General features: G+C 45.8%; 21 non-coding genes and 47 pseudogenes across 21 annotated transcripts; all 68 read left to right on the top strand.

Moving 5' to 3' along the window:
- The window catches only part of LOC142120452 (5S ribosomal RNA), a 119-nt pseudogene extending 60 nt beyond the window's left edge, over positions 1-59 (top strand).
- Positions 60-140: 81 nt separating this feature from the next.
- LOC142120443 (5S ribosomal RNA) lies at positions 141-259 on the top strand (annotated as a pseudogene).
- An 81-nt stretch (positions 260-340) lies between these two features.
- LOC142120265 (5S ribosomal RNA) lies at positions 341-459 on the top strand (annotated as a pseudogene).
- Positions 460-540: 81 nt separating this feature from the next.
- LOC142120396 (5S ribosomal RNA) lies at positions 541-659 on the top strand (annotated as a pseudogene).
- Positions 660-740: 81 nt separating this feature from the next.
- Positions 741-859, top strand: LOC142120307 (5S ribosomal RNA; annotated as a pseudogene).
- An 80-nt stretch (positions 860-939) lies between these two features.
- Positions 940-1,058, top strand: LOC142120435 (5S ribosomal RNA; annotated as a pseudogene).
- A 240-nt stretch (positions 1,059-1,298) lies between these two features.
- Positions 1,299-1,417, top strand: LOC142120392 (5S ribosomal RNA; annotated as a pseudogene).
- Positions 1,418-1,497: 80 nt separating this feature from the next.
- Positions 1,498-1,616, top strand: LOC142120270 (5S ribosomal RNA; annotated as a pseudogene).
- An 81-nt stretch (positions 1,617-1,697) lies between these two features.
- LOC142120230 (5S ribosomal RNA) lies at positions 1,698-1,816 on the top strand. Its single transcript, XR_012683652.1, has one exon. It is a non-coding gene; the product is annotated as a 5S ribosomal RNA (ribosomal RNA).
- An 81-nt stretch (positions 1,817-1,897) lies between these two features.
- Positions 1,898-2,016, top strand: LOC142120393 (5S ribosomal RNA; annotated as a pseudogene).
- Positions 2,017-2,096: 80 nt separating this feature from the next.
- On the top strand, positions 2,097-2,215 carry LOC142120346 (5S ribosomal RNA; annotated as a pseudogene).
- Positions 2,216-2,485: 270 nt separating this feature from the next.
- On the top strand, positions 2,486-2,604 carry LOC142120329 (5S ribosomal RNA; annotated as a pseudogene).
- A 79-nt stretch (positions 2,605-2,683) lies between these two features.
- LOC142120335 (5S ribosomal RNA) lies at positions 2,684-2,802 on the top strand (annotated as a pseudogene).
- Positions 2,803-3,201: 399 nt separating this feature from the next.
- Positions 3,202-3,320, top strand: LOC142120381 (5S ribosomal RNA). Its single transcript, XR_012683671.1, has one exon. It is a non-coding gene; the product is annotated as a 5S ribosomal RNA (ribosomal RNA).
- Positions 3,321-3,402: 82 nt separating this feature from the next.
- LOC142120376 (5S ribosomal RNA) lies at positions 3,403-3,521 on the top strand (annotated as a pseudogene).
- An 80-nt stretch (positions 3,522-3,601) lies between these two features.
- On the top strand, positions 3,602-3,720 carry LOC142120254 (5S ribosomal RNA; annotated as a pseudogene).
- An 81-nt stretch (positions 3,721-3,801) lies between these two features.
- Positions 3,802-3,920, top strand: LOC142120363 (5S ribosomal RNA). The gene has a single exon (XR_012683669.1). It is a non-coding gene; the product is annotated as a 5S ribosomal RNA (ribosomal RNA).
- Positions 3,921-4,001: 81 nt separating this feature from the next.
- On the top strand, positions 4,002-4,120 carry LOC142120387 (5S ribosomal RNA; annotated as a pseudogene).
- An 80-nt stretch (positions 4,121-4,200) lies between these two features.
- On the top strand, positions 4,201-4,319 carry LOC142120422 (5S ribosomal RNA; annotated as a pseudogene).
- An 80-nt stretch (positions 4,320-4,399) lies between these two features.
- On the top strand, positions 4,400-4,518 carry LOC142120209 (5S ribosomal RNA). The gene has a single exon (XR_012683633.1). It is a non-coding gene; the product is annotated as a 5S ribosomal RNA (ribosomal RNA).
- Positions 4,519-4,756: 238 nt separating this feature from the next.
- LOC142120478 (5S ribosomal RNA) lies at positions 4,757-4,875 on the top strand. The gene has a single exon (XR_012683697.1). It is a non-coding gene; the product is annotated as a 5S ribosomal RNA (ribosomal RNA).
- Positions 4,876-4,957: 82 nt separating this feature from the next.
- On the top strand, positions 4,958-5,076 carry LOC142120149 (5S ribosomal RNA). Its single transcript, XR_012683579.1, has one exon. It is a non-coding gene; the product is annotated as a 5S ribosomal RNA (ribosomal RNA).
- An 81-nt stretch (positions 5,077-5,157) lies between these two features.
- LOC142120473 (5S ribosomal RNA) lies at positions 5,158-5,276 on the top strand. The gene has a single exon (XR_012683692.1). It is a non-coding gene; the product is annotated as a 5S ribosomal RNA (ribosomal RNA).
- Positions 5,277-5,355: 79 nt separating this feature from the next.
- Positions 5,356-5,474, top strand: LOC142120308 (5S ribosomal RNA; annotated as a pseudogene).
- Positions 5,475-5,549: 75 nt separating this feature from the next.
- On the top strand, positions 5,550-5,668 carry LOC142120406 (5S ribosomal RNA; annotated as a pseudogene).
- A 78-nt stretch (positions 5,669-5,746) lies between these two features.
- LOC142120453 (5S ribosomal RNA) lies at positions 5,747-5,865 on the top strand (annotated as a pseudogene).
- Positions 5,866-5,947: 82 nt separating this feature from the next.
- LOC142120439 (5S ribosomal RNA) lies at positions 5,948-6,066 on the top strand (annotated as a pseudogene).
- An 80-nt stretch (positions 6,067-6,146) lies between these two features.
- LOC142120219 (5S ribosomal RNA) lies at positions 6,147-6,265 on the top strand. Its single transcript, XR_012683642.1, has one exon. It is a non-coding gene; the product is annotated as a 5S ribosomal RNA (ribosomal RNA).
- An 80-nt stretch (positions 6,266-6,345) lies between these two features.
- On the top strand, positions 6,346-6,464 carry LOC142120233 (5S ribosomal RNA). The gene has a single exon (XR_012683655.1). It is a non-coding gene; the product is annotated as a 5S ribosomal RNA (ribosomal RNA).
- An 81-nt stretch (positions 6,465-6,545) lies between these two features.
- On the top strand, positions 6,546-6,664 carry LOC142120227 (5S ribosomal RNA). The gene has a single exon (XR_012683650.1). It is a non-coding gene; the product is annotated as a 5S ribosomal RNA (ribosomal RNA).
- Positions 6,665-6,943: 279 nt separating this feature from the next.
- On the top strand, positions 6,944-7,062 carry LOC142120415 (5S ribosomal RNA; annotated as a pseudogene).
- Positions 7,063-7,300: 238 nt separating this feature from the next.
- LOC142120342 (5S ribosomal RNA) lies at positions 7,301-7,419 on the top strand (annotated as a pseudogene).
- Positions 7,420-7,502: 83 nt separating this feature from the next.
- LOC142120224 (5S ribosomal RNA) lies at positions 7,503-7,621 on the top strand. The gene has a single exon (XR_012683647.1). It is a non-coding gene; the product is annotated as a 5S ribosomal RNA (ribosomal RNA).
- An 80-nt stretch (positions 7,622-7,701) lies between these two features.
- LOC142120351 (5S ribosomal RNA) lies at positions 7,702-7,820 on the top strand. The gene has a single exon (XR_012683668.1). It is a non-coding gene; the product is annotated as a 5S ribosomal RNA (ribosomal RNA).
- Positions 7,821-7,901: 81 nt separating this feature from the next.
- On the top strand, positions 7,902-8,010 carry LOC142120457 (5S ribosomal RNA; annotated as a pseudogene).
- An 81-nt stretch (positions 8,011-8,091) lies between these two features.
- On the top strand, positions 8,092-8,210 carry LOC142120180 (5S ribosomal RNA). The gene has a single exon (XR_012683607.1). It is a non-coding gene; the product is annotated as a 5S ribosomal RNA (ribosomal RNA).
- Positions 8,211-8,289: 79 nt separating this feature from the next.
- LOC142120165 (5S ribosomal RNA) lies at positions 8,290-8,408 on the top strand. Its single transcript, XR_012683593.1, has one exon. It is a non-coding gene; the product is annotated as a 5S ribosomal RNA (ribosomal RNA).
- Positions 8,409-8,488: 80 nt separating this feature from the next.
- Positions 8,489-8,607, top strand: LOC142120404 (5S ribosomal RNA; annotated as a pseudogene).
- Positions 8,608-8,688: 81 nt separating this feature from the next.
- LOC142120456 (5S ribosomal RNA) lies at positions 8,689-8,797 on the top strand (annotated as a pseudogene).
- Positions 8,798-8,878: 81 nt separating this feature from the next.
- Positions 8,879-8,997, top strand: LOC142120411 (5S ribosomal RNA; annotated as a pseudogene).
- Positions 8,998-9,236: 239 nt separating this feature from the next.
- On the top strand, positions 9,237-9,355 carry LOC142120321 (5S ribosomal RNA; annotated as a pseudogene).
- An 80-nt stretch (positions 9,356-9,435) lies between these two features.
- On the top strand, positions 9,436-9,554 carry LOC142120320 (5S ribosomal RNA; annotated as a pseudogene).
- Positions 9,555-9,633: 79 nt separating this feature from the next.
- On the top strand, positions 9,634-9,752 carry LOC142120407 (5S ribosomal RNA; annotated as a pseudogene).
- An 81-nt stretch (positions 9,753-9,833) lies between these two features.
- Positions 9,834-9,952, top strand: LOC142120386 (5S ribosomal RNA; annotated as a pseudogene).
- An 81-nt stretch (positions 9,953-10,033) lies between these two features.
- On the top strand, positions 10,034-10,152 carry LOC142120194 (5S ribosomal RNA). The gene has a single exon (XR_012683620.1). It is a non-coding gene; the product is annotated as a 5S ribosomal RNA (ribosomal RNA).
- An 80-nt stretch (positions 10,153-10,232) lies between these two features.
- Positions 10,233-10,351, top strand: LOC142120324 (5S ribosomal RNA; annotated as a pseudogene).
- An 81-nt stretch (positions 10,352-10,432) lies between these two features.
- Positions 10,433-10,551, top strand: LOC142120226 (5S ribosomal RNA). Its single transcript, XR_012683649.1, has one exon. It is a non-coding gene; the product is annotated as a 5S ribosomal RNA (ribosomal RNA).
- A 280-nt stretch (positions 10,552-10,831) lies between these two features.
- LOC142120414 (5S ribosomal RNA) lies at positions 10,832-10,950 on the top strand (annotated as a pseudogene).
- A 238-nt stretch (positions 10,951-11,188) lies between these two features.
- Positions 11,189-11,307, top strand: LOC142120379 (5S ribosomal RNA; annotated as a pseudogene).
- Positions 11,308-11,390: 83 nt separating this feature from the next.
- On the top strand, positions 11,391-11,509 carry LOC142120288 (5S ribosomal RNA; annotated as a pseudogene).
- An 80-nt stretch (positions 11,510-11,589) lies between these two features.
- Positions 11,590-11,708, top strand: LOC142120338 (5S ribosomal RNA). The gene has a single exon (XR_012683667.1). It is a non-coding gene; the product is annotated as a 5S ribosomal RNA (ribosomal RNA).
- An 81-nt stretch (positions 11,709-11,789) lies between these two features.
- LOC142120455 (5S ribosomal RNA) lies at positions 11,790-11,898 on the top strand (annotated as a pseudogene).
- An 82-nt stretch (positions 11,899-11,980) lies between these two features.
- Positions 11,981-12,099, top strand: LOC142120167 (5S ribosomal RNA). Its single transcript, XR_012683596.1, has one exon. It is a non-coding gene; the product is annotated as a 5S ribosomal RNA (ribosomal RNA).
- Positions 12,100-12,179: 80 nt separating this feature from the next.
- Positions 12,180-12,297, top strand: LOC142120325 (5S ribosomal RNA; annotated as a pseudogene).
- A 79-nt stretch (positions 12,298-12,376) lies between these two features.
- Positions 12,377-12,495, top strand: LOC142120403 (5S ribosomal RNA; annotated as a pseudogene).
- Positions 12,496-12,577: 82 nt separating this feature from the next.
- Positions 12,578-12,686, top strand: LOC142120454 (5S ribosomal RNA; annotated as a pseudogene).
- Positions 12,687-12,769: 83 nt separating this feature from the next.
- LOC142120451 (5S ribosomal RNA) lies at positions 12,770-12,888 on the top strand (annotated as a pseudogene).
- An 82-nt stretch (positions 12,889-12,970) lies between these two features.
- On the top strand, positions 12,971-13,090 carry LOC142120447 (5S ribosomal RNA; annotated as a pseudogene).
- Positions 13,091-13,173: 83 nt separating this feature from the next.
- On the top strand, positions 13,174-13,292 carry LOC142120413 (5S ribosomal RNA; annotated as a pseudogene).
- Positions 13,293-13,374: 82 nt separating this feature from the next.
- On the top strand, positions 13,375-13,493 carry LOC142120417 (5S ribosomal RNA; annotated as a pseudogene).
- An 82-nt stretch (positions 13,494-13,575) lies between these two features.
- Positions 13,576-13,694, top strand: LOC142120365 (5S ribosomal RNA; annotated as a pseudogene).
- Positions 13,695-13,775: 81 nt separating this feature from the next.
- Positions 13,776-13,894, top strand: LOC142120323 (5S ribosomal RNA; annotated as a pseudogene).
- Positions 13,895-13,974: 80 nt separating this feature from the next.
- LOC142120148 (5S ribosomal RNA) lies at positions 13,975-14,093 on the top strand. Its single transcript, XR_012683578.1, has one exon. It is a non-coding gene; the product is annotated as a 5S ribosomal RNA (ribosomal RNA).
- Positions 14,094-14,175: 82 nt separating this feature from the next.
- Positions 14,176-14,294, top strand: LOC142120192 (5S ribosomal RNA). Its single transcript, XR_012683618.1, has one exon. It is a non-coding gene; the product is annotated as a 5S ribosomal RNA (ribosomal RNA).
- Positions 14,295-14,375: 81 nt separating this feature from the next.
- Positions 14,376-14,494, top strand: LOC142120281 (5S ribosomal RNA; annotated as a pseudogene).
- Positions 14,495-14,577: 83 nt separating this feature from the next.
- On the top strand, positions 14,578-14,696 carry LOC142120247 (5S ribosomal RNA; annotated as a pseudogene).
- Positions 14,697-14,777: 81 nt separating this feature from the next.
- LOC142120326 (5S ribosomal RNA) lies at positions 14,778-14,896 on the top strand. Its single transcript, XR_012683666.1, has one exon. It is a non-coding gene; the product is annotated as a 5S ribosomal RNA (ribosomal RNA).
- An 83-nt stretch (positions 14,897-14,979) lies between these two features.
- Positions 14,980-15,000, top strand: part of LOC142120356 (5S ribosomal RNA) — a 119-nt pseudogene continuing 98 nt past the window's right edge.

The raw sequence follows: 15,000 nt of genomic DNA, 5'->3' as shown, positions 1-15,000 counted from the left end.
TCCGGACCTGGATAGTACTTTGATGTGAGACCACCTGGGAATACCAGGTGCTGTAGGCCTTTTTTTTTTCTCTCTTGTTCCGGCTTCCTTCAATGCTGGTTTTAAGATGTATAAGAGATGTAGGTCAATAGGAAACCAATACCTACAACCACTCCACCTTGAACAAGCACAATCTCGTCTGATCTTGAAAGATAAGCAGCGCCGGGCCTAGTTAGTACTTGAATGGGAGACCACCTAGGAATACCAGGTGCTGTAGGCCATTTTTTTTCCTCTCTTGTTCCGGCTTCCTTCAATGCTTATTTTGAGATGTATAAGTGATGTAGGTCATTAGGAAAGCAATACCTACAGCCACACCACCCTGAATAAACCCAATCTCATCTGATCTTGGAAGCTAAGCAGGGCTTGGCCTGGTTAGTATTTGGATAGGAGACCACCTGGGAATACCAGGTGCTGTAGGCCTTTATTTTTTCTCTCTTGTTCTGGCTTCCTTCAATGCTGGTTTTGAGATGTATAAGAGATGTAGTTCATTAGGAAACCAATACCTACAACCACTCCACTTTGAACAAGCACAATCTCGTCTGATCTTGGAAGCTAAGCAGTGCCAGGCCTGGTTAGTACTTGGATGGGAGACCACCTGGGAATACCAGGTGCTGTAGGCCTTTTTTTTTTCTCTCTTGTTCTGGCTTCCTTCAATGCTGGTTTTGAAATGTATAAGAGATGTAGTTCATTAGGAACCCAATACCTACAGCCACACCACCCTGAATAAACCCAATCTCATCTGATCTTGGAAGCTAAGCAGGGCTTGGCCTGGTTAGTATTTGAATAGGAGACCACCTGGGAATACCAGGTGCTGTAGGCCTTTTTTTTTTCTCTCTTGTTCCGGCTTCCTTCAATGCTGGTTTTGAGATTATAAGAGATGTAGGTCAATAGGTAACCAATACCTACAGCCACACATCTCTGAACAAGCCCAATCTCGTTTGATCTTGGAAGCTAAGCAGCGCCGTACCTGATTAGTACTTTGATGGGAGACCACCGGGGAATACCAGGTGCTGTAGGCCTTTTTTTTTTCTCTCTTGTTCCGGCTTCCTTCAATGCTGGTTTTGAGATGTATAAGAGATGTAGGTCAATAGGAAACCAATACCTACAGCCACACCACCCTGAACAAGCCCAATCTCGTCTGATCTTGAAAGCTAAGCAGGTCTGGGCCTGGTTAGTACTTTTTTTTTTCTCTCTTGTTCCGGCCTCCTTCAATGCTGGTTTTGAGATGTATAAGAGATGTAGGTCAATAGAAAAACAATACCTACAGCCACACCACCCTGAACAAGCCCAATCTCGTCTGATCTTGGAAGCTAAGCAGCGCCGTACCTGATTAGTACTTTGATGGGAGACCACCTGGAAATACCAGGTGCTGTAGGCTTTTTTTTTTCTCTCTTGTTCCGGCCTCCTTCAATGCTGGTATTGAGATGTATAAGAGATGTAGGTCAATAGGAAACCAATACCTACAGCCACACCACCCTGAACAAGCCCAATCTCGTCTGATCTTGGAAGCTAAGCAGAGCCAGGCCTGGATAGTACTTGGATGGGAGACCACCTGGGAATACCAGGTGCTGTAGGCCTTTTTTTCTTCTCTCTTGTTCCGGCTTCCTTCAATGCTGGTTTCTAGATGTATAAGAGATGTAGGTCAATAGGAAAACAATACCTACAGCCACACCACCCTGAACAAGCCCAGTCTCATCTGATCTTGGAAGCTAAGCAGGGCTGGGCCTGGTTAGTACTTGGATGCGAGACCACCTGGGAATACCAGGTGCTGTAGGCCTTTTTTTCTTCTCTCTTGTTCCGGCTTCCTTCAATGCTGGTTTCTAGATGTATAAGAGATGTAGGTCAATAGGAAAACAATACCTACAGCCACACCACCCTGAAGAAACCCAATCTCGTCTGATCTTGGAAGCTAAGCAGCAACATGCCTGGTTAGTACTTGGATGGGAGACCACCTGGGAATACCAGGTGCTGTAGGCCTTTTTTTTTTCTCTCTTGTTCCGGCTTCCTTTAATGCTGGTTTTGAGATAATAAGAGATGTAGGTCAATAGGAAACGAAAACCTACAGCTACACATCTCTAAACAAGCCCAATCTCGTCTGATCTTGGAAGCTAAGCAGGGCCAGGCCTGGTTAGTACTTGGATGGGAGACCACCTGGGAATACCAGGTGCTGTAGGCTTTTTTTTTTCTCTCTTGTTCCGGCTTCCTTCAATGCTGTTTTTTAGATGTATAAGAGATGTAGGTCAATAGGAAACCAATACATACAGCCACACCACCCTGAACAAGCCTGATCTTGGAAGCTAAGCAGAGCCGGGGTTGGTTAGTACTTGTATGGGAGACCACCTGGGAATACCAGGTGCTCTAGGCCTTTTTTTCTTCTCTCTTGTTCCGGCTTCCTTCAATGCTGGTTTCTAGATGTATAAGAGATGTAGGTCAATAGGAAAACAATACCTACAGCCACACCACCCTGAACAAGCCCAATCTCATCTGATCTTCGAAACTAAGCAGGGCCAGGCCTGGTTAGTACTTGGATGGGAGACCACCTGGGAATACCAGGTGCTGTTGGCCTTTTTTTTTCTCTCTTGTTCCGGCTTCCTTCAATGCTGGTTTTGAGATTATAAGAGATGTAGGTCAATACAAAACCAATACCTACAGCTACACATCTCTGAACAATCCCAATCTCGTTTGATCTTGGAAGCTAAGCAGAGCCGGACCTGGTTAGTACTTTGATGGGAGACCACCTGGGAATACCAGGTGCTGTAGGCCTTTTTTTTTTCTCTTTTGTTCCGGCTTCCTTCAATGCTGGTTTTGAGATGTATAAGAGATGTAGGTCAATAGGAAATCAATACCTACAGCCACACCACCCTGAACAAGCCCAATCTCGTCTGATCTTGAAAGCTAAGCAGGTCCGGGCCTGGTTAGTACTTTTTTTTTTCTCTCTTGTTCCGGCCTCCTTCAATGCTGGTTTTGAGATGTATAAGAGATGTAGGTCAATAGGAAACCAATACCTACAGCCACACCACCCTGAACAAGTCCAATCTCGTCTGATCTTGAAAGCTAAGCAGGTCCGGGCGTGGTTAGTACTTTTTTTTTTCTCTCTTGTTCTGGCTTCCTTCAATGCTGGTTTTAAAATGTATAAGTGATGTAGGTCATTAGGAAACCAATACCTACAGCCACACCACCCTGAACAAGCCCAATCTCATCTGATCTTGGAAGCTAAGCAGGGCTGGGCCTGGTTAGTACTTGGATGGGAGACCACCTGGGAATACCAGGTGCTGTAGGCCTTTTTTTTTTTCTCTCTTGTTCCGGCTTCCTTCAATGCTTGTTTTTAGATGTATAAGAGATGTAGGTCAATAGGAAAACAATACCTACAGCCACACCACCCTGAACAAGCCCAATCTTGTCTGTTCTTGGAAGCTAAGCAGGGCTGGGCCTGGTTAGTACTTGGATGGGAGACCACCTGGAAATACCAGATGCTGTAGGCTTTTTTTTTTCTCTCTTGTTCCGGCCTCCTTCAATGCTGGTTTTGAGATGTATAAGAGATGTAGGTCAATAGGAAACCAATACCTACAGCCACACCACCCTGAACAAGCCCAATCTCGTCTGATCTTGGAAGCTAAGCAGAGCCAGGCCTGGTTAGTACTTGGATGGGAGACCACCTGGGAATACCAGGTGCTGTAGGCCTTTTTTTCTTCTCTCTTGTTCCGGCTTCCTTCAATGCTGTTTTCTAGATGTATAAGAGATGTAGGTCAATAGGAAAACAATACCTACAGCCACACCACCCTGAACAAGCCCAATCTCGTCTGATCTTGGAAGCTAAGCAGGGACGGGCCTGGTTAGTACTTGGATGGGAGACCACCTGGGAATACCAGGTGCTGTAGGCCTTTTTTTCTTCTCTCTTGTTCCGGCTTCCTTCAATGCTGGTTTCTAGATGTATAAGAGATGTAGGTCAATAGGAAAATAATACCTACAGCCACACCACCCTGAACAAGCCCAATCTCGTCTGATCTTGGAAGCTAAGCAGAAACAGGCCTGGTTAGTACTTGGATGGGAGACCACCTGGGAATACCATGTGCTGTAGGCCTTTTTTTTTTCTCTCTTGTTCCGGCTTCCTTCAATGCTGGTTTTGAGATAATAAGAGATGTAGGTCAATAGGAAACTAAAACCTACAGCTACACATCTCTAAACAAGCCCAATGTCGTCTGATCTTGGAAGCTAAGCAGGGCCAGGCCTGGTTAGTACTTGGATGGGAGACCACCTGGGAATACCAGGTGCTGTAGGCTTTTTTTTTTCTCTCTTGTTCCGGCTTCCTTCAATGCTGGTTTTTAGATGTATAAGAGATGTAAGTCAATAGAAAACCAATACCTACAGCCACACCACCCTGAACAAGCCCAATCTTGTCTGATCTTGGAAGTTAAGCAGGGCTGGGCCTGGTTAGTATTTGGATGGGAGACCACCTGGAAATATCAGGTGCTGTAGGCTTTTTTTTTTCTCTCTTGTTCCGGCCTCCTTCAATACTGGTTTTGATATGTATAAGAGATGTAGGTTATTAGGAAACCAATACCTACAGCCACACCACCCTGAACAAGCCCAATCTCGTCTGATCTTGAAAGCTAAGCAGGTCCGGGCCTGGTTAGTACTTTTTTTTTCTCTCTTGTTCTGGCTTCCTTCAATGCTGGTTTTAAAATGTATAAGTGATGTAGGTCATTAGGAAACCAATACCTACAGCCACACCACCCTGGACAGGCCCAATCTCGTCTGATCTTGGAAGCTAAGCAGGGCTGGGCCTGGTTAGTACTTGGATGGGAGATCCCCTGGGAATACCAGGTGCTGTAGGCCTTTTTTTTTTTCTCTCTTGTTCCGGCTTCCTTCAATGCTTGTTTTTAGATGTATAAGAGATGTAGGTCAATAGGAAACCAATACCTACAGCCACACCACCCTGAACAAGCCCAATCTCGTCTGATCTTGGAAGCTAAGCAGAGCCGGGCCTGGTTAGTACTTGGATGGGAGACCACCTGGGAATACCAGGTGCTGTAGGCCTTTTTTTCTTCTCTCATGTTCCGGCTTCCTTCAATGCTGGTTTCTAGATGTATAAGAGATGTAGGTCAATAGGAAAAAAATACCTACAGCCACACCACCCTGAACAAGCCCAATCTCATCTGATCTTGGAAGCTAAGCAGGGCCAGGCCTGGTTAGTACTTGGATGGGAGACCACCTGGGAATACCAGGTGCTGTAGGCCTTTTTTTTTCTCTCTTGTTCCGGCTTCCTTTAATGCTGGTTTTGAGATTATAAGAGATGTAGGTCAATACAAAACCAATACCTACAGCTACACATCTCTGAACAAGCCCAATCTCGTTTGATCTTGGAAGCTAAGCAGAGCCGGGCCTGGTTAGTACTTGGATGGGAGACCACCTGGGAATACCAGGTGCTGTAGGCCTTTTTTCTCTTGTTCCGGCTTCCTTCAATGCTGGTTTCTAGATGTATAAGAGATGTAGGTCAATAGGAAAACAATACCTACAGCCACACCACCCTGAACAAGCCCAATCTCATCTGATCTTTGAAGCTAAGCAGGGCCAGGCCTGGTTAGTACTTGGATGGGAGAACACCTGGGAATACAAGGTGCTGTAGGCCTTTTTTTTCTCTCTTGTTCCGGCTTCCTGCAATGCTGGTTTTGAGATTATAAGAGATGTAGGTCAATACAAAACCATTACCAACAGCTACACATCTCTGAACAATCCCAATCTCGTTTGATCTTGGAAACTAAGCAGGGCTGGGCCTGGTTGGTACTTGGATGGGAGACCACCTGGCAATACCAGCTGCTGTAGGCCTTTTTTTTTATCTCTCTTGTTCCGGCTTCCTTCAATGCTGGTTTTGAGATGTATAAGAGATGTAGGTCAATAGTAAACCAATACCTACAACCACTCCACCTTGAACAAGCACAATCTCGTCTGATCTTGAAAGATAAGCAGGGCTGGGCCTGGTTAGTACTTGGATGGGAGACCACCTTTGAATAACAGGTGCTATAGGCTTTTTTTTTTCTCTCTTGTTCCGGCTTCCTTCAATGCTTGTTTTTAGATGTATAAGAGATGTAGGTCAATAGGAATCCAATACCTACAGCCACACCACCCTGAACAAGCCCAATCTCGTCTGATCTTGGAAGCTAAGCAGGGCTGGGCCTGGTTAGTACTTGGATGGGAGACCACCTGGAAATAACAGGTGCTGTAGGCTTTTTTTTTTCTCTCTTGTTCCGGCCTCCTTCAATGCTGGTTTTGAGATGTATAAGAGATGTAGGTCAATAGGAAACCAGTACCTACAGCCCCACCACCCTGAACAAGCCCAATCTCGTCTGATCTTGGAAGCTAAGCAGAGCCGGGCCTGGTTAGTACTTGGATGGGAGACCACCTGGGAATACCAGGTGCTGTAGGCCTTTTTTTCTTCTCTCTTATTCCGGCTTCCTTCAATGCTGGTTTCTAGATGTATAAGAGATGTAGGTCAATAGGAAAACAATACCTACAGCCACACCACCCTAAACAAGCCCAATCTCATCTGATCTTGGAAGCTAAGCAGGGCCAGGCCTGGTTAGTACTTGGATGGGAGACCACCTGGGAATACCAGGTGCTGTAGGCCTTTTTTTTTCTCTCTTGTTCTGGCTTCCTTCAATGCTGGTGTTGAGATGTATAAGAGATGTAGGTCAATAGGAAACTAATACCTACAGCGACTCCACCTTGAACAAGCACAATCTCGTCTGATATTGAAAGATAAGCCGCGGCAGGCCTAGTTAGTACATGGATGGGAGACCACCTGGGAATACCAGGTACTGTAGGCCTTTTTTTTTCTCTTTTGATCCGGCTTCCTTCAATGCTGGTTTTCAGATGTATAAGTGATGTAGGTCATTAGGAAACCAAATCCTACAGCCCCAACACCCTAAACAAACCCAATCTCATCTGATCTTGGAAGCTAAGCAGAGCCGGGCCTGGTTAGTACTTGGATGGGAGACCAACTGGGAATACCAGGTGCTGTAGCCTTTTTTTTTTTCTCTTGTTCCGGCCTCCTTCAATGCTGGTTTTGAGATGTATAAGAGATGTAGGTCAATAGGAAACCAATACCTACAGCCACACCACCCTGAACAAGCCCAATCTCATCTGATCTTGAAAGCTAAGCAGGTCCAGGTCTGGTTAGTACTTTTTTTTTTCTCTCTTGTTCTGGCTTCCTTCAATGCTGGTTTTAAAATGTATAAGTGATGTAGATCATTAGGAAACCAATACCTAAAGCCACACCACCCTGGACAAGCCCAATCTCGTCTGATCTTGGAAGCTAAGCAGAGCCAGGCCTGGTTAGTACTTGGATGGGAGACCACCTGGGAATACCAGGTGCTGTAGGCTTTTTTTTTCTTTCTCTCTTGTTCCGGCTTCCTTCAATACTTGTTTTTAGATGTATAAGAGTTGTAGGTCAATAGGAAACCAATACCTACAGCCACACCGCCCTGAACAAGCCCAATCTCATCTGATCTTGGAAGCTAAGCAGAGCCGGGCCTGGTTAGTACGTGGATGGGAGACCACCTGGGAATACCAGGTGCTGTAGGCCTTTTTTTCTTCTCTCTTGTTCCGGCTTCCTTCAATGCTGGTTTCTAGATGTATAAGAGATGTAGGTCAATAAGAAACAATACCTACAGCCACACCACCCTGAACAAGCCCAATCTCGTCTGATCTTGGAAGCTAAGCAGGGACGGGCCTGGTTAGTACTTGGATGGGAGACCACCTGGGAATACCAGGTGCTGTAGGCCTTTTTTTCTTCTCTCTTGTTCCGGCTTCCTTCAATGCTGGTTTTTAGATGTATAAGAGATGTAGGTCAATAGGAAACCAATACCTACAGCCACACCACCCTGAACAAGCCTGATCTTGGAAGCTAAGCAGAGCCGGGCCTGGTTAGTACTTGGATGCGAGACCACCTGGGAATACCAGGTGCTGTAGGCCCTTTTTTTTTCTCTCTTGTTCCGACTTCCTTCAATGCTGGTTTTGAGATGTATAAGAGATGTAGGTCAATAGGAAACCAATGCCTACAGCCACACCACCCTGAACAAGCCCAATCTCATCTGATCTTGGAAGCTAAGCAGGGCTGGGCCTGGTTAGTACTTGGATGGGAGACCACCTGGAAATACCAGGTGCTGTAGGCTTTTTTTTTCTCTCTTGTTCCGGCTTCCTTCAATGCTGGTTTCTAGATGTATAAGAGATGTAGGTCAATAAGAAACCAATACCTACAGCCACACCACCCTGAACAAGCCCAATCTCATCTGATCTTGGAAGCTAAGCAGGTCCGGGCCCGGTTAGTACTTGGATGGGAGACCACCTGGGAATACCAGGTGCTGTAGGCCTTTTTTTTTTCTCTCTTGTTCCGGCTTCCTTCAATGCTGGTTTTGAGATTATAAGAGATGTAGGTCAATAGGAAACCAAAACCTACAGCTACACATCTCTAAAGAAGCCCAATCTCGTTTGATCTTGGAAGCTAAGCAGGGCCAGGCCTGGTTAGTACTTGGATGGGAGACCACCTGGGAATACTAGGTGCTGTAGGCTTTTTTTTTTTCTCTCTTGTTCCGGCTTCCTTCAATGCTTGTTTTTAGATGTATAAGAGATGTAGGTCAATAGGAAACCAATACCTACAGCCACACCACCCTGAACAAGCCTGATCTTGGAAGCTAAGCAGAGCCGGGCCTGGTTAGTACTTGGATGCGAGACCACCTGGGAATACCAGGTGCTGTAGGCCCTTTTTTTTTCTCTCTTGTTCCGACTTCCTTCAATGCTGGTTTTGAGATGTATAAGAGATGTAGGTCAATAGGAAACCAAAACCTACAGCTACACATCTCTAAAGAAGCCCAATCTCGTTTGATCTTGGAAGCTAAGCAGGGCCAGGCCTGGTTAGTACTTGGATGGGAGACCACCTGGAAATACCAGGTGCTGTAGGCTTTTTTTTTTCTCTCTTGTTCCGGCCTCCTTCAATGCTGGTTTTGAGATGTATAAGAGATGTAGGTCAATAGGAAACCAATACCTACAGCCACACCACCCTGAACAAGCCCAATCTCGTCTGATCTTGAAAGCTAAGCAGGTCCGGGCCTGGTTAGTACTTTTTTTTTTCTCTCTTGTTCTGGCTTCCTTCAATGCTGGTTTTAAAATGTATAAGTGATGTAGGTTATTAGAAAACCAATACCTACAGCCACACCACCCTGGACAAGCCCAATCTCGTCTGATCTTGAAAGATAAGCAGTGCCGGGCCTGGTTAGTACTTGGATGGGTGACCACCTGGAAATACCAGGTGCTGTAGGCTTTTTTTTTTCTCTCTTGTTCCGGCCTCCTTCAATGCTGGTTTTGAGATGTATAAGAGATGTAGGTCAATAGGAAACCAATACCTACAGCCACACCACCCTGGACAAGCCCAATCTCGTCTGATCTTGAAAGATAAGCAGTGCCGGGCCTGGTTAGTACTTGGATGGGTGACCACCTGGAAATACCAGGTGCTGTAGGCTTTTTTTTTTCTCTCTTGTTCCGGCTTCCTTCAATGCTGGTTTTGAGATTATAAGAGATGTAGGTCAATACTAAACCAATACCTACAGATACACATCTCTGAACAAGCCCAATCTCGTTTGATCTTGGAAGTTAAGCAGGGCCGGACCTGGTTAGTACTTTGATGGGAGACCACCTAGGAATACCAGGTGCTGTAGGCCTTTTTTTTTTCTCTCTTGTTCCGGCTTCCTTCAATGCTGGTTTTGAGATGTATAAGAGATGTAGGTCAATAGAAAACCAATACCTACAGCCCCACTACCCTGAACAAGCCCAATCTCATCTGATCTTGGAAGCTAAGCAGGGCCGGGCCTGGTTAGTACTTGGATGGGAGACCACCTGGCAATACCAGCTGCTGTAGGCCTTTTTTTTATCTCTCTTGTTCCGGCTTCCTTCAATGCTGGTTTTTAGATGTATAAGAGATGTAGGTCAATAGGAATCCAATACCTACAGCCACACCACCCTGAACAAGCCCAATCTCATCTGATCTTGGAAGCTAAGCAGGGCTGGGCCTGGTTAGTACTTGGATGGGAGACCACCTGGAAATAACAGGTGCTGTAGGCTTTTTTTTTTCTCTCTTGTTCCGGCCTCCTTCAATGCTGGTTTTGAGATGTATAAGAGATGTAGGTCAATAAGAAACCAATACCTACAGCCCCACCACCCTGAACAAGCCCAATCTCGTCTGATCCTGGAAGCTAAGCAGAGCCGGGCCTGGTTAGTACTTGGATGGGAGACCACCTGGGAATACCAGGTGCTGTAGGCCTTTTTTTCTTCTCTCTTATTCCGGCTTCCTTCAATGCTGGTTTCTAGATGTATAAGAGATGTAGGTCAATAGGAAAACAATACCTACAGCCACACCACCCTAAACAAGCCCAATCTCATCTGATCTTGGAAGCTAAGCAGGGCCAGGCCTGGTTAGTACTTGGATGGGAGACCACCTGGGAATACCAGGTGCTGTAGGCCTTTTTTTTTTCTCTCTTGTTCTGGCTTCCTTCAATGCTGGTGTTGAGATGTATAAGAGATGTAGGTCAATAGGAAACTAATACCTACAGCGACTCCACCTTGAACAAGCACAATCTCGTCTGATATTGAAAGATAAGCCGCGGCAGGCCTAGTTAGTACATGGATGGGAGACCACCTGGGAATACCAGGTACTGTAGGCCTTTTTTTTTCTCTTTTGATCCGGCTTCCTTCAATGCTGGTTTTCAGATGTATAAGTGATGTAGGTCATTAGGAAACCAAATCCTACAGCCCCAACACCCTAAACAAACCCAATCTCATCTGATCTTGGAAGCTAAGCAGAGCCGGGCCTGGTTAGTACTTGGATGGGAGACCAACTGGGAATACCAGGTGCTGTAGCCTTTTTTTTTTTCTCTTGTTCCGGCCTCCTTCAATGCTGGTTTTGAGATGTATAAGAGATGTAGGTCAATAGGAAACCAATACCTACAGCCACACCACCCTGAACAAGCCCAATCTCATCTGATCTTGAAAGCTAAGCAGGTCCAGGTCTGGTTAGTACTTTTTTTTTTCTCTCTTGTTCTGGCTTCCTTCAATGCTGGTTTTAAAATGTATAAGTGATGTAGATCATTAGGAAACCAATACCTAAAGCCACACCACCCTGGACAAGCCCAATCTCGTCTGATCTTGGAAGCTAAGCAGAGCCAGGCTTGGTTAGTACTTGGATGGGAGACCACCTGGGAATACCAGGTGCTGTAGGCTTTTTTTTTCTTTCTCTCTTGTTCCGGCTTCCTTCAATACTTGTTTTTAGATGTATAAGAGTTGTAGGTCAATAGGAAACCAATACCTACAGCCACACCGCCCTGAACAAGCCCAATCTCATCTGATCTTGGAAGCTAAGCAGAGCCGGGCCTGGTTAGTACGTGGATGGGAGTCCACCTGGGAATACCAGGTGCTGTAGGCCTTTTTTTCTTCTCTCTTGTTCCGGCTTCCTTCAATGCTGGTTTCTAGATGTATAAGAGATGTAGGTCAATAAGAAACAATACCTACAGCCACACCACCCTGAACAAGCCCAATCTCGTCTGATCTTGGAAGCTAAGCAGGGACGGGCCTGGTTAGTACTTGGATGGGAGACCACCTGGGAATACCAGGTGCTGTAGGCCTTTTTTTCTTCTCTCTTGTTCCGGCTTCCTTCAATGCTGGTTTTTAGATGTATAAGAGATGTAGGTCAATAGGAAACCAATACCTACAGCCACACCACCCTGAACAAGCCTGATCTTGGAAGCTAAGCAGAGCCGGGCCTGGTTAGTACTTGGATGCGAGACCACCTGGGAATACCAGGTGCTGTAGGCCCTTTTTTTTTTCTCTCTTGTTCCGACTTCCTTCAATGCTGGTTTTGAGATGTATAAGAGATGTAGGTCAATAGGAAACCAATGCCTACAGCCACACCACCCTGAACAAGCCCAATCTCATCTGATCTTGGAAGCTAAGCAGGGCTGGGCCTGGTTAGTACTTGGATGGGAGACCACCTGGAAATACCAGGTGCTGTAGGCTTTTTTTTTTCTCTCTTGTTCCGGCTTCCTTCAATGCTGGTTTCTAGATGTATAAGAGATGTAGGTCAATAAGAAACCAATACCTACAGCCACACCACCCTGAACAAGCCCAATCTCATCTGATCTTGGAAGCTAAGCAGGTCCGGCCCGGTTAGTACTTGGATGGGAGACCACCTGGGAATACCAGGTGCTGTAGGCCTTTTTTTTTCTCTCTTGTTCCGGCTTCCTTCAATGCTGGTTTTGAGATTATAAGAGATGTAGGTCAATAGGAAACCAAAACCTACAGCTACACATCTCTAAAGAAGCCCAATCTCGTTTGATCTTGGAAGCTAAGCAGGGCCAGGCCTGGTTAGTACTTGGATGGGAGACCACCTGGGAATACTAGGTGCTGTAGGCTTTTTTTTTTTTCTCTCTTGTTCCGGCTTCCTTCAATGCTTGTTTTTAGATGTATAAGAGATGTAGGTCAATAGGAAACCAATACCTACAGCCACACCACCCTGAACAAGCCTGATCTTGGAAGCTAAGCAGAGCCGGGCCTGGTTAGTACTTGGATGCGAGACCACCTGGGAATACCAGGTGCTGTAGGCCCTTTTTTTTTTTCTCTCTTGTTCCGACTTCCTTCAATGCTGGTTTTGAGATGTATAAGAGATGTAGGTCAATAGGAAACCAAAACCTACAGCTACACATCTCTAAAGAAGCCCAATCTCGTTTGATCTTGGAAGCTAAGCAGGGCCGGGCCTGGTTAGTACTTGGATGGGAGACCACCTGGCAATACCAGCTGCTGTAGGCCTTTTTTATTATCTCTCTTGTTCCGGCTTCCTTCAATGCTGGTTTTAAAATGTATAAGTGATGTAGGTCATTAGGAAGCCAATACCTACAGCCACACCACCCTAGACAAGCCCAATCTCATCTGATCTTGGAAGCTAAGCAGGGCCAGGCCTGGTTAGTACTTGGATGGGAGAACCACCTGGCAATACCAGCTGCTGTAGGCCTTTTTTTTTTATCTCTCTTGTTCCGGCTTCCTTCAATGCTGGTTTTGAGATGTATAAGAGATGTAGGTCAATAGGAAGCCAATACCTACAACCACTCCACCTTGAACAAGCACAATCTCGTCTGATCTTGAAAGATAAGCAGCGCCGGGCCTAGTTAGTACTTGAATGGGAGACCACCTGGGAATACCAGGTGTTGTAGGCCTTTTTTTTTCCCTCTCTTGTTCCGGCTTCCTTCAATGCTTATTTTGAGATGTATAAGTGATGTAGGTCATTAAGAAACCAATACCTACAGCCACACCTCCCTGAACAAGCCCAATCTCATCTGATCTTGGAAACTAAGCAGGGCCAGGCCTGGTTAGTACTTGGATGAGAGACCACCTGGGGATACCAGGTGCTCTAGGCCTTTTTTTTTTTCTCTCTTGTTCCGGCTTCCTTCATTGCTGGTTTTGAGATATATAAGAGATGTAGGTCAATAGAAAACCAATACCTACAGCCACACCACCCTGAACAAGCCCAATCTCGTCTGATCTTGGAAGCTAAGCAGCGCTAGGCCTGGTTAGTACTTGGATGGGAGACCACCTGGGAATAACAGGTGCTATAGGCTTTTTTTTTTTCTCTCTTGTTCCGGCTTCCTTCAATGCTAGTTTCTAGATGTATAAGAGATGTAGGTCAATAGGAAAACAATACCTACAGCCACACCACCCTGAACAAGCCCAATCTCGTCTGATCTTGGAAGCTAAGCAAGACTGGGCCTGGTTAGTACTCGGATGGGAGACCACCTGGAAATACCAGGTGCTGTAGGCTTTTTTTTTTCTCTCTTGTTCCGGCCTCCTTCACTGCTGGTTTTGAGATGTATAAGAGATGTAGGTCAATAGGAAACCAATACCTACAGCCACACCACCCTGAACAAGCCCAATCTCGTCTGATCTTGGAAGCTAAGCAGAGCCGGGCCTGGTTAGTACTTGGATGGGAGACCACCTGGGAATACCAGGTGCTGTAGGCCTTTTTTTTCTTCTCTCTTGTTCCGGCTTCCTTCAATGCTGGTTTCTAGATGTATAAGAGATGTAGGTCAATAGGAAAACAATACCTACAGCCACACCACCCTGAACAAGCCCAATCTCATCTGATCTTGGAAGCTAAGCAGGGACGGGCCTGGTTAGTACTTGGATGGGAGACCACCTGGGAATACCAGGTGCTGTAGGCCTTTTTTTCTTCTCTCTTGTTCCGGCTTCCTTCAATGCTGGTTTCTAGATGTATAAGAGATGTAGGTCAATAGGAAATCAATACCTACAGCCACACCACCCTGAACAAGCCCAATCTCGTCTGATCTTGGAAGCTAAGCAGGGCTGGGCCTGGTTAGTACTTGGATGGGAGACCACCTGGAAATACGAGGTGCTGTAGGCATTTTTTTTTTTTCTCTCTTGTTCCGGCCTCCTTCAATGCTGGTTTTCAGATGTATAAGAGATGTAGGTCAATAGGAAACCAATACCTACAGCCACACCACCCTGAACAAGCCCAATCTCATCTGATCTTGGAAGCTAAGCAGAGCCGGGCCTTGTTAGTACTTGGATGGGAGACCACCTGGGAATACCAGGTGCTGTAGGCCTTTTTTTCTTCTCTCTTGTTCCGGCTTCCTTCAATGCTGTTTTCTAGATGTATAAGAGATGTAGGTCAATAGAAAAACAATACCTACAGCCACACCACCCTGAACAAGCCCAATCTCGTCTGATCTTGGAAGCTAAGCAGGGACGGGCCTGGTTAGTACTTGGATGGGAGACCACCTGGGAATACCAGGTGCTGTAGGCCTTTTTTTTTTTTTCTCTCTTGTTCCGGCTTCCTTAAATGCTGGTTTTGAGATTATAAGAGATGTAGGTCAATAGGAAACCAAAACCTACAGCTACACATCTCTA

This window comes from Mixophyes fleayi, unplaced genomic scaffold, assembly GCF_038048845.1.
Source record: "Mixophyes fleayi isolate aMixFle1 unplaced genomic scaffold, aMixFle1.hap1 Scaffold_1991, whole genome shotgun sequence".
Lineage (NCBI taxonomy): Eukaryota > Metazoa > Chordata > Amphibia > Anura > Limnodynastidae > Mixophyes > Mixophyes fleayi.
Note: the sequence above shows the minus strand (reverse complement) of the source record. Positions and strands in the feature narration are given on the sequence as shown.